This window comes from Taudactylus pleione, unplaced genomic scaffold (assembly GCF_031769625.1).
Source record: "Taudactylus pleione unplaced genomic scaffold, aTauple2 ptg000537l, whole genome shotgun sequence".
NCBI classification, from domain to species: domain Eukaryota; kingdom Metazoa; phylum Chordata; class Amphibia; order Anura; family Myobatrachidae; genus Taudactylus; species Taudactylus pleione.
Window position 1 is genome coordinate 9,421,245 of NW_028284939.1, and position 11,256 is coordinate 9,432,500.

The 11,256-nt window shown below is 45.3% G+C and overlaps 1 protein-coding gene across 3 annotated transcripts in view; it reads left to right on the plus strand.

Annotated features, from left to right (window-relative positions):
* Nucleotides 1-967: 967 nt before the first annotated feature.
* The window catches only part of CHST8 (carbohydrate sulfotransferase 8), a 446,833-nt gene continuing 436,544 nt past the window's right edge, over nt 968-11,256 (plus strand). For 2 of the 3 annotated variants that reach the window (XM_088451136.1, XM_088451139.1), the window contains exon 1: nt 968-1,389. The gene's annotated coding sequence lies outside the window, so the exon portion shown is untranslated. Of the gene's footprint in view, nt 1,390-3,144; nt 3,224-11,256 lie in introns of those variants that run through there. The other variant, XM_088451137.1, reaches the window with a different exon arrangement.

Sequence of the window (11,256 nt, forward strand, 5' to 3'; positions counted from 1 at the left end):
CTCCAAGATTACAGTTCAGGTTTTAAGGATAACCATGCTTGAGCACAGGTGAGGTAATAAGTACCTCCGTCAATTTGATTTAACCATCTGGTCATAAGCATGGATATCCTGAAAACTGGGAATGTAATGGTGGAGTTTGAGAAGCTCTGGTGTAATGTGATATTAGCATGTTACATGTACTACTAACTCCAGTCGTAAAACTGGTCCATAAACTCTTTTACTCCTGACGTAAACCTGGCGGGTACACCACTATTTTCTCCTGGCGTAAGCCTGGCATATGCATTAAATTTGAATTCTGGCATAAACCTGTCACATACGCTCATTTTTACTCCTGGCGTAAACATGGCGCATATATGACTATTGCACAACTGCAAGTGCCTTAGCATTTATACATTTATTTATTTTTATGGGCGCATTTAATGCCTGCGCTTTTGAAAAATAAAACATCTCCGACCTGACATGAGCCTCTGTATGCTGCACAAAGAATTCAATATATTACTGGCTAACTTCAAATAAATGATTTTGCTATTTTTGTTCTTCTCAATTTTTCAAATATATTTTCACAAATGGCATCAAAGATTAATTGACAAATTAATTTACAAAAAAAAAATTTAATATATTTTATTTTATTTAAAAAATAAATAGAAATAAATAAAAATAAATAAAATAAATATAAATAAAATAAAAATAAAATAAAAATAAATATAATAAAATAAAATAGAGCCAATAACATACAAGTCTCCACATTTAGAGGGCTGCAAGTCACATTAATATGCGTGTGATGATGGATATTACTATGAGGGGACGAGTAAAGCAGTCAGGGAAGAAGGACCTGCTGTGCCCATGCATGCTGCATATATGGACATGCTAGCTCGGCACGGGCACCCTGGCTGGCACACAGCAGCATAGTCAGGGGTAGAGGGCGCTGCAAGGTAACAGAGCTGGCCCTGGGCTCCAGGCACGTCCACGTAGGCGAGGAGGCGCGCTCCCGCCGCCTCAGCAGCAGCATCCGCCGTCGCCGCCGCACATCCCACCCCTGTGTAGCCGGCACAGGACCCGGGCAACAGCACAGTGCACGCCGTCCAACAACCGGGAGCCCCCCAGCTCCGCCTAGTGCTCCTTGCGCCTCCCGGACCCAGCCCTGTAGGTGGCACCACTTGGCACAAGTTCACTGCAGCGAGGAGGGGGCACTCACCTGCACCTCACCATCCAGAAGGTGGTCCCTGCCCAGGATGCCACAGCAGCAGCAGCCAGGAGTGCACGGAGCTCCCACACACATGTGGATGAGACTGCGAGTGGGAGAGAGTCCTGCATTGTGAGAGAGAGCATCTCCTGGGAGTGGGGCAGCGTGCTGGGTCACCCAGGTTGGCACTGCCCACCTTCAGCCAGGTGAGTTGATGCATGGAGGTGTTGGAGCATTGCATGACTTGCTGGGTGGTCCTGATTTTTCTAGTACCCCTATTAAAATTGGGGTGCTGAGCTAAGCCCCTGAGATGTCGCTCTGTCTGTCATCTGGGAACTTCTGCTGTAGTTTGCATTGGGACAGCTGCTCACTATGGGTTAAGGCTTGACCAAGGATCTACAGGTCCACAGCTGGGCTATATTAGTATTATTATTATTAGTTATCCATACTTAAGCCCTGCTGGGGAAAGTTGTGTCCTCTGCTGACTAGTTATAGGAGCTCCTGCTTCTCTGACACCTGTCACCATGAGACGGCTGCAGGTGGCTGCAAGCCCACATCTTATAATAAGGGACATTACTAACCGTGATGGATGGATGGGCGCCTGCCTGCTGCAAGTGATTCTGAAATTGATTTTCCCCTAATATGCCAAGGCATTTTCTTTTTCCAATTATAATTGCATGTGTGACTTTTTTTTATTTATTTTAAAGCTTTGCCTTTCCTTCCTCAGTAGCACTTTATATAATTGATATAGACCAGTGGCAACTTATGGGGATGTGTAGTTAATTATGATGCTGTTAAATTTACCATTTTCCACCTAACCTGAGGGCATTGGCCAGAAATGTCATCTGCTGTAAAATGTAAATGCATACGGTAAATCGTAAAACTTTACAGTGCGCTGGAGCCCTGGCAGGCAATGGGGATCAATATATAAGATGGCTAAACCCTAGGACACTGTAGTCAGTGTATTATACAATCCTGCACTAAGTATCCAATCTCTCATCGTTGCTAAAGTGGCTGCTTGGAGTGTTGAAGTTACAAATGTCAGAAAATATATATATATATATAATATATATATTTTTTAATGCTTAATTAAGAATTGCGCAATGAAAGCATTTCAAATGGTTTGCAGCCTTTTTTTGGTGATGTGCTATGAAGTTGACTTGCTTTAATTAAAAAATTTGCATTTCACTACTGTACAATATAAACTTTCCAAACTCAGTAGAACCTAATAAAACTCTGAACTGGTGTGCTAGCTTATTATACCTGTATCTTTAGGGAGTTGTTTATATAATCTCGGAGCTGTGCAACTACACTTTAAAAAACCAATGACTTCTCCCTTGTGGCCAAGATCCTACTTTTATATCTCCTTTGCTGCAATACACTGTGAAATATGAGCCATGTTTATTGCAAACTCAAAAGTGCAGATTACAGTTTGCAAAAAGTCCCAGGGATCGGTGTCAGGTGTGGATTCCTGCTGGAAATGATAGAGCTTTAATGAAAGTATTCCTGACACCTGCTACCTGGAAGTCTGATTTGCAGCGGTAAAGATTGCCAGAGTCTGAGTGAAGACTTCTGAGGATTAACGAGAGGGTGGGAGTGCCAGCTCTTGTGCCTAGGTCTATTAGAATCATAGGTGTGATATTGCTTTGATTGAGCCACTTTGAAGACACAGATGGATTCGTTAAATCTCAGGATAATCCCTGTATTCTTGGAGAGACTTGTTTTGAGTCTCAGAGCAAGGAAAGGGGGTTAAAGAGTGTGTTTTTAAATCCCCTGGGAATTAAGTGTTTCGCCAGACAATTAAAATCTGGAACCGTGCACCTGATGCCTGTACTGCATTTGACCTGTCTCCTTGTTAGTTGTGTTTTGTGCTTCTTGTAGGAAAGTGAGAGGATGATCACATGTCTGTCTTAATTATTTATAGAGGCACATCAATCAAGGAGTGCAGATAATTTATTTATAAATTGCCAAGACAGGCAAACCGGACCCAGAGAATCCTATTCCTTGATCCTGTAGACTGGGTGCTGCCAAGTCAAACTTGTGAGCAGTTTGACTTTGCTTAATTTTTTTTTTAATGAAGTCTGATATTGAGGGACTGTGGTGTTCTGTAGATATTTGTGTTTCGTCTTCAAGATGCATAGGTCTCCGTAATAATACTACTGGACGTGCGTCATAATGTGACAAAGCGTCCCTATGCTGCTGTCCCAAAGAGCTTGCAATCTAGTGATTTGTGCTGCTGAAAGGGTTATTGACCTAGCCTGGTAATCATTTTTTCTTTCTTTACTTAAAAGTACATTATTGTATGTGGGACCTCCAAAACTTGTTTGAAAAACAGTGTGTGTTATTAGTATAGATCAGAAACTTCGTTATTATAGTCCAGTTTTTAAGGATAACTGTGCTTGAGCACAGGTGACTTAAGGGGGGCATCCACTACACGATTTTAGCAGGCGATTGACCGATAACAACGTCGTTATCGTTCAAACATTTAAAAATCGTTTATAAATCGTGCAGTGTTTGGTCGTTAACGATCAACGATGCGCGCTCCCGCTGGTCGTTTGATCGTCTCGTCAGTCGACTGAACATGCAGGTCAATTTCACTTGATCTATTAAAGATAGTTTGCAAATCGTTCAGACTGAAAGATAAAAGTTCAAGGGAAAATCGTTTAGAGATTGGACAGGGAGTAGATCGTCTACTGCACAGGTTCTCAAACTCGGTCCTCAGGACCCCAAACAGTGCATGTTTTCCAGGTCTCCTCACAGAATCACAAGTGAAATAATTAGCTCCACCTGTGGATCTTTTAAAATGTGTCAGTGAGTAATGACTGCACCTGTGCATCTGCTGGGTGACCTGGAAAATGTGACCTGTGTGGGGTCTTGAGGACCGAGTTTGAGAACCTCTGGTCTAGTGGTTGTGCCCCTTTAATTAGCACCTCAGTCAATTTTGATTTAACCATCTTGGTACAAGCCTGGACTGTAATGGAGGCGTTTGGGAACCTATGGTGTAGATGTTAAAATGTACTGACTGTATGGTTGGCACATGTACTGATGAACACGAATAATAAAAAAAAAGTAATTTAGCACGAACGTATTCCACCATTCTGTACAAACGAAGGACAATATTTACATTGACATATCAGCCTATAAGACGTTTTGCTTTCACCAGTCGCTCTTGAAGTATTCTGATTGAAGATTTTTATTTTTTATTGTGTTATTGATTACTCCATGGAACACTTTTATAGCACGCATGTTATTCAATAACCCCAACTGTGTATTATAGATTTTATCCTGCTGGAAAAAGCTAGCACTCCCGTCCCATGCCTGACTGATGTTCTTTTTAAATTTACTTTTTTATTCGCAGTGCTAGTTTACCAGTTCCTATGATAAACTGACCACTAGGGGTGCTGTTTCATTAAGATCTATGCTTAATGTTTCATTTAATCGGCACCCTTATAACTACAGTAATTCCACACAGACTTAATAAAGTTCTCTTTACTGAATGACTTCTGTGTGTTGAGGTTCCAAGGACTTGTTCGACCTGAAATGAAATGCGAAATCTTCTTTACGGGCACTTGGGTAGATCCAGCGATTTAGCGATCGTTATCCTGAAAACTGCCTCCAGTTATAAAGAGCTAAAAGTAGAATAAAATAAAAACACTAAATTAATGTTTTGACAGGGTTAGGACGAGGTACCACTGTAATGTGTTGCTTTTGCCGTGAATATCACAACAGCTGTGCTTAAACAGAATAGCCTTCAAAATTTGTTTCATAATTCCGAAAGTATCTATGTTTGACTTAAGTTCTCTATTTTTGTATGTGGGACCACATATTCCACTTGGCAGAACCATGGGCTCTACACTTGAAGCACTCTTCCTCCTGCTCCTCAGTGTCTGAACCACTGGCCCATGCAGGCACCAGTAATGGTCACTTCCATGGGCGGATGCTATAAAGAGGTTTGAATAAATCCATCCCTTTCTGCAATTCTGATTGGTCAACTGTTTAGCTGGCTCAAACGCATTATGTACACATAGCACTTAGTGGTAAATTTTGAATTCTCTCTGGCTTAATGCACTAACTGCTGCAGTCATCATGGGCGATGATGATGGTATAGATAGTGTTGAGTGCTATTAGGTGAATTCTGGTCACTGCTACAACAATGGCGCACAGTCACACTAGAACTGCAGAAGTAAAGTCATAAAACTATTGCTGGGATTCATAGAACCTGCTCCAGGAGGCCTTTTTTTTTGGGCCATCATAAAATAAAAACAGATCCTTCTGGGCAAGTAGTAACCGGTATTCCTGGGATTGAATAAAGATATCCTTCTGCAAACCCTCTTCCCCTCGTCCCCCTTCAGCGCATCTCTCCCTCCTCTCTCTTCCCCTTTCACTTGCCTTAGTCACACATCGGTGGTTAGAAGGGGCTGTTTTGGTTGGTGGGCACGTCGCTAGGTCCTCTTTCAAGCTTGGCTGCAGTAGAAGCGCTGGAATCCTGTGATGCGGCTACTCTCCGTCACTGATTGGCTGAGAGCTCGCTACACAGAGATGATGTCACCGCGCAGTGCTGAGAGCAACTGCATCATGTGACTCCATCTATTATACAGGCAGTTGGGAGAGGTTTGTTGCTAGATCCAAGATGGAGAATGGACCTCTGACATCACGACCACGTGACCACTGCAGTAGGGCCAGACCGCTACCAGTGTTACTATCCACGTGGGCAAAGGGGGGGATATAAACCTGTGGTGAGGGGACACTTTTAGCCCCGTTCTGAACTTTGCCCCTCCCCTTTTTGCCACAGGTCACGTGGTTGTGACGTCAGAGGTTCTTTGCAGCACCTCGTTCTAGACCTAACCATTCTGAGAGCCTGAGAGGACCGGATAATGTGACCTAAACAAAGAAGGTAAATATTATCCCACTGCCCCCAGCGCAATCCACAGTGAGTTTTGAATCACGTAATACCCAGGAATTAATTACACTGAAGTGTCAAAAGTCAGGAGATAGCAGCATGTAAAAGTAATGGTAGGTGGCGTCACCGTACTGTGACATCTTGGAAATGCCCAAACCTGCATTGGTTGTAACCCGACATCTCGTGACTCAGTTTGAACACCGGCTAGGCTGCTCAAGGTGGGGCGATGTGAATTATCAGAGTATGATAGTGGGTGCCCGACCGATGGGACATTCCATTACCGAAGTTTTGCTGACATTCAACATTCCTCGATCTACGGTGTAACATATGTACCGGGAATACCTTATGGAAGGCATCACTCATTGTGGACAGGGTTGGGTATGAAATGCAGATGGCCGGGAAGCCGTCTGACTAAATCCCAACGCGGCGTGCCCGAACGCTGAAGATCCCGACTGGGGCTGGTAAGTAGCCTAACCCTCTCCTCTCCCTCCCACCCCCTAACCCTCCCTTATTGGTGCCTAACTCTAACCTTGCCTCCCCGGGGTGCCTCAACCTTACCCCCTTCCCCGCACTCTAAACCTAACTCTCCCGGGGTGGTGCTTAACCCTAACCTCCCCTCAGGGGTGCCTAAACCTAACCCCCCCTCCCCGCACCCTAAACCTAAGCCCCCTCTGAGTGGTGCCTTACCCTAAGTCCCCCCGGGGGTCCCTAAACCTAACCCTCCCTTCTGCGGCTAAGCGCTAACACTGCTTGGCTTACCTTCGTTTGGAAACCCGTCTGTCTAGATTCCGATGTTTTAGATATAGAGGTGGGATTTCGATGCCTGTCTTTAGTCCTGCCTCAGTATTTAAACGCCTGGATTTAGTCAGACGGCTTCCCGGCCGTCGCCATTTTGACTGTATCCCTGTGAACATGGTAGTGGTCAACCATGATCGTGACCAGCAGCGTCTGGCCCGAATTGTCAGTGGTCACACCTGGCTTAACACCTGGCAACACCTGGCTTAAATCACATCCACATTCAATGCAGGAGATACCAGATGCATGTCCAGCAGGTCAGTGCAGTGTTCTAAATCTAGACGCCTGTCATTTTACCGACGCCGGGAGACACTGGCGCCCGGCATCCCGATCGAAGGGACCTCGGGCGCTGAGCGTGGATAGCAGGAGGAGGGGTTTTAGGTTTAGGGTTCCGGGGGGACTGAGGGTTAGGCACCCCCCTGAGGGACTTAGGCGGCGGGGATTAGGGTTAGGCACTGGGGGAGAAGGTTAGGGTTAGTCACCCCTAAGGGAGGGTTAGGGGGTAGAATTAGGTTAGTTAGTACTTACCTTAGGACGATTGGGATTTCCTCCTCTGTCGGGCTGCCTCTGTCGGGATTTGAACCGCCGGGCATGGGTCTGGTGGTAAATCATACCGATTCTGCTGGCAGAAGGCATGATTCAGCAAGGAACGCACGCTACCGGTGCACGTACCCAGCCCGCTGTGAAAATATGCTAATCAATGCATACGCACGGAGACGCGGCACAAGAAGCAGACACCCAGCAAAACATAAAGCTGCCCACCTATGCCGTGATTGACAGCGTAAACATCGGGAACATCGAGTGCCATCGAAGCTGCGTATAAGCTAAGGGTAGAGCCGACCCTGCCGCAGGACTTGAGAGATTCCTGCACGCAGAGAGGCGCCCGGTTGAGTGCGGCGCAGCTGAGATTAATATATGCATGCCCCTGTAACGGTGTGCGAACGCACAGGCACGCCTGCGTTCGGCCGACCGCCCCCCTGTCACCACCCACAAACGGCACTTCCTGTCAATCAACATCAAAGGTCTCTGCGGGGGGCTCCCTGCGTACTCTGAGAGAGCCCTTACCGTATTCAGAAACCTGCACGCGCAATGAGATGCATGCACAGATCGCAAACATTGGCTCACACGTGCGTTCTCTCACTTGCGTTGCTTGCTGAATCCGGCCCAGAGAGCGGTACATGCTTGTTCTAACGGCGAAAAATATGAAAAAATATAGAATTTGTTTTAATTAAATTAAGCATTTCTATTGCTCATTAAGAAACTTTTTCTGTATTTATTTAAATGTTAGGTTAATAATTAATGTCTGTGTGGGATTCATACCATTCTCATAAGTCACCCATAGTTTTATTATTTTATACACCACTCTTTAGCTTAACGTAACTAAATAAATAAGACACAGACAACTGTATAGAATTGGAAAAAGAGGTCGCAGCCAATTTATTTATAAATTAGAATTGAATTAGTCCTAGTGGCGAAAAAGCAGTTATACCTACAGCTCGTAATTAATTATTCGCTTTACCAAAATGGGGTGGAGTTTTCCACCCCGTGCGCTAGCCATCCTGGGTAGTACCACCTCCCCTTAACTAACACAGTGCTGGTCCCTCCCTAGGATGAAGACCTGGTTCTCCCCTAAAGTAGAAACCGACTCGCCTCTCTCAAAGGGGGAATGCTAGCCAAGTTCTGCTGTGCTAAATTGAGCCGCCGAGGAGCCCTGCTTTCCGCCTGCTATGCCACACCTGCTGGAACAAGAAATACAATATATTCCAACGAAAAACATATTGGTATAAAGTAACCAATTTCTCAGAATGAATAAATATTGGTACAAACCAATTTCTGAATATGCCGGGTGGGTGGGTGGGGATCACAAACTGGAAAGAGGCAGTTGACTCCTTCTCCAGCCTTAATATATTAGTGCTAAACCCCGCTTCAACAGGGCAGCTACTAGGCTAACAGAATAAGACTGACAACTGACCTCTACCAATTGTAAACCAACAACAAAAACCAGCTTTAACTAGTACTGTACCAAATAAAAAACAGTGTGCTTATATCTTCTCATATTAAAGCATTTGAATATTTTTTACTGGACTGTTTCTAGGCTGCACCGACACAAGCCCTTACTCAACAAGACTTTCTCTTAGCCTAGAAAGCTTTACACGTTCCTAAAAACTATCTTTCTTGGCAGCCAAGCTTATCCAGTTCCAAAGCCACCCACTTAGCCTATCTAGACTTTTCTACTCCGTTTCCACCCTTCTACACAGTTCACACAAAACTTACATATGTTCTCTTTCTGTACTCCAGAAAACCGTGCCACAATTGCTGTGTGATTGGATCATATAGCCCTCAAAGCATACTTGCCTTACCTCCCAGGAGATGCGGGGAGGCTCCCGATTTGTTAGGGTAACCTCCCGCAGCCCCGGTAAAGTAGGCACTTCTCCCACATTCTATCCACTTCCTAGTGAAGTGAGCAGAATGTGGAGATTTTTCTTGCGGATCGGCGGTTCCGTGAGTAGGGAGCGTTGCCTAATGACGCTATTTTATGACCCTGATCATCTGGACTCGCCCCCACCTCCACCAACCAGTGCCTCCTCTCCGGGCAACTCCCAGAGAGGTAAATGTGAATGGTGGCAAGTATGCCACAAAGCACTTTTTACCCTTACAACTTAGTGCAAGGGTAAAATATTTTGGCCTGTAGAGTGTAAGCTCCCTGTCTGTCAATTAAAACTCTCATCTCGTTCTATTGCTGTGAAACACAACGGAATATGGCCCTGATTCAGAGCCGGACGCTCTGACAGAGCACTCGTTCTGAATCAGGGCCGTCCTTCTGAATTTTTAGAGTGGCCTCCTGGCTGCTCGTATAGCTGTGGGTGACCACCCACAGCTATAGCGAGCGGCCAGGAAGATGGTCGCGATGGTCAAGACCATCGCGACCTTCGGGCTTGCGACGAGACCCTTGTGGTAGGGTCTCGTTGCCGCAAGCCCTGGAGTGCTTTTGGCTCTACCAGAGCCGAAAGCACTCCCACTGACATCACTTGTGATGTCAGTGGGGCCGGCCCCAGACGGTAGGCGTTCCCATGGGAACACCTCCGTCTGGCCAGCCACACACCAGGCACGCCCACCAAAGGGGGCGTGCTGTCACTCACCATCGACAGCACGCCCCCTTTGTAGCGAGACCCATATCCGGGTCTCGCGCATGCGCATGACGGAGCCGGGTCTGTCGTGCGCATGCGCACTGGGGCAACATCGACCCGCTTGCGAGTGCTCAGCGCTCGCAAGCGAGTCTGAATCAGGCCCTCTGCCCTAGAATATTTTGCCACCTGGGTGACATTAAGAAGTAGCTGGGTGAGGGCAGTGTAATACTTTGCAAATAATGAAAATTTTTTTAAAATCCTTCTATTGATCTGAACTTGCGATTGAACAGTATTAAATTAAAATAATGTTCAAAGACTCTTGCCCACTTGCCATCTGGATACAGATATAATTGCGTTCAGTAACGCACGCTGAGTCACCGTACATGTCTGCCCCCCCTAGATCGACCCTTTTTTTTTGTAATGTTCCAGCTGTCCAAACTGGGCCGTAACTCTTAAAGTCGTTGGAGGGATCTCTGTTACTGTGCCTGTCACAGTAATGTAAGTGCAGCGCAACTCTGATTATGGCTGTCAAGCACCTTGAGCAGAATCGTGCCGGGTGGCATGTAAAAAAAAGGCCGGGTTGGGGCGCCCGTGAAATTGATCCTGGTGCAAATGCTATAAATAAATGTCATTAAAACAAAAAAAGAAAAAAACAACAAAAATCGCTCCTGTCCTTAATTGCTAAAAAATAAATATAATCTATATATGGTATGTACATACATGACATACCTGCTTAGTATTGGTAATTGGTGTACGAGGGGGTGGCAGTTCGTTACCTAAGTAATTAGTGTTGATGGAACTGTACTTTAATCAGAGCAATGTTCCAAATAACTTGTGCAATGAAACCCTGTAGCTTGGGTAAAATAGTGCCTTGCAGTGATTGTTTGCAGGTCTCTGTCTGATTAAATACAGTTCAGCGAATCAGTGATTTTGTGCTGGAACAAGATGTTACAACCTGGCCAGTTATTGGCCATCGCTGCCCCAGGGGCCTATGTGATGATAATGGTAAATGTCAATTAGTCACTCCCGAGATTGTCTTCCTTATAATGCCCTTTCCTGCTCAGTCACCGTGTCCAATACTCCAGTTTATTAATGCCAGTGTTCCGCTTCTCCTACAACCCAATAAAACTAGAAGCAAATGTATCTAGGCTTTGCTGTGCTGCATAATAAAGCAATAAATAATGCATGGTAACCTACACTCCATCAAATGTGCATTGTTCCTGGCTTCTAATGTAGAAAGTACCTTTTGG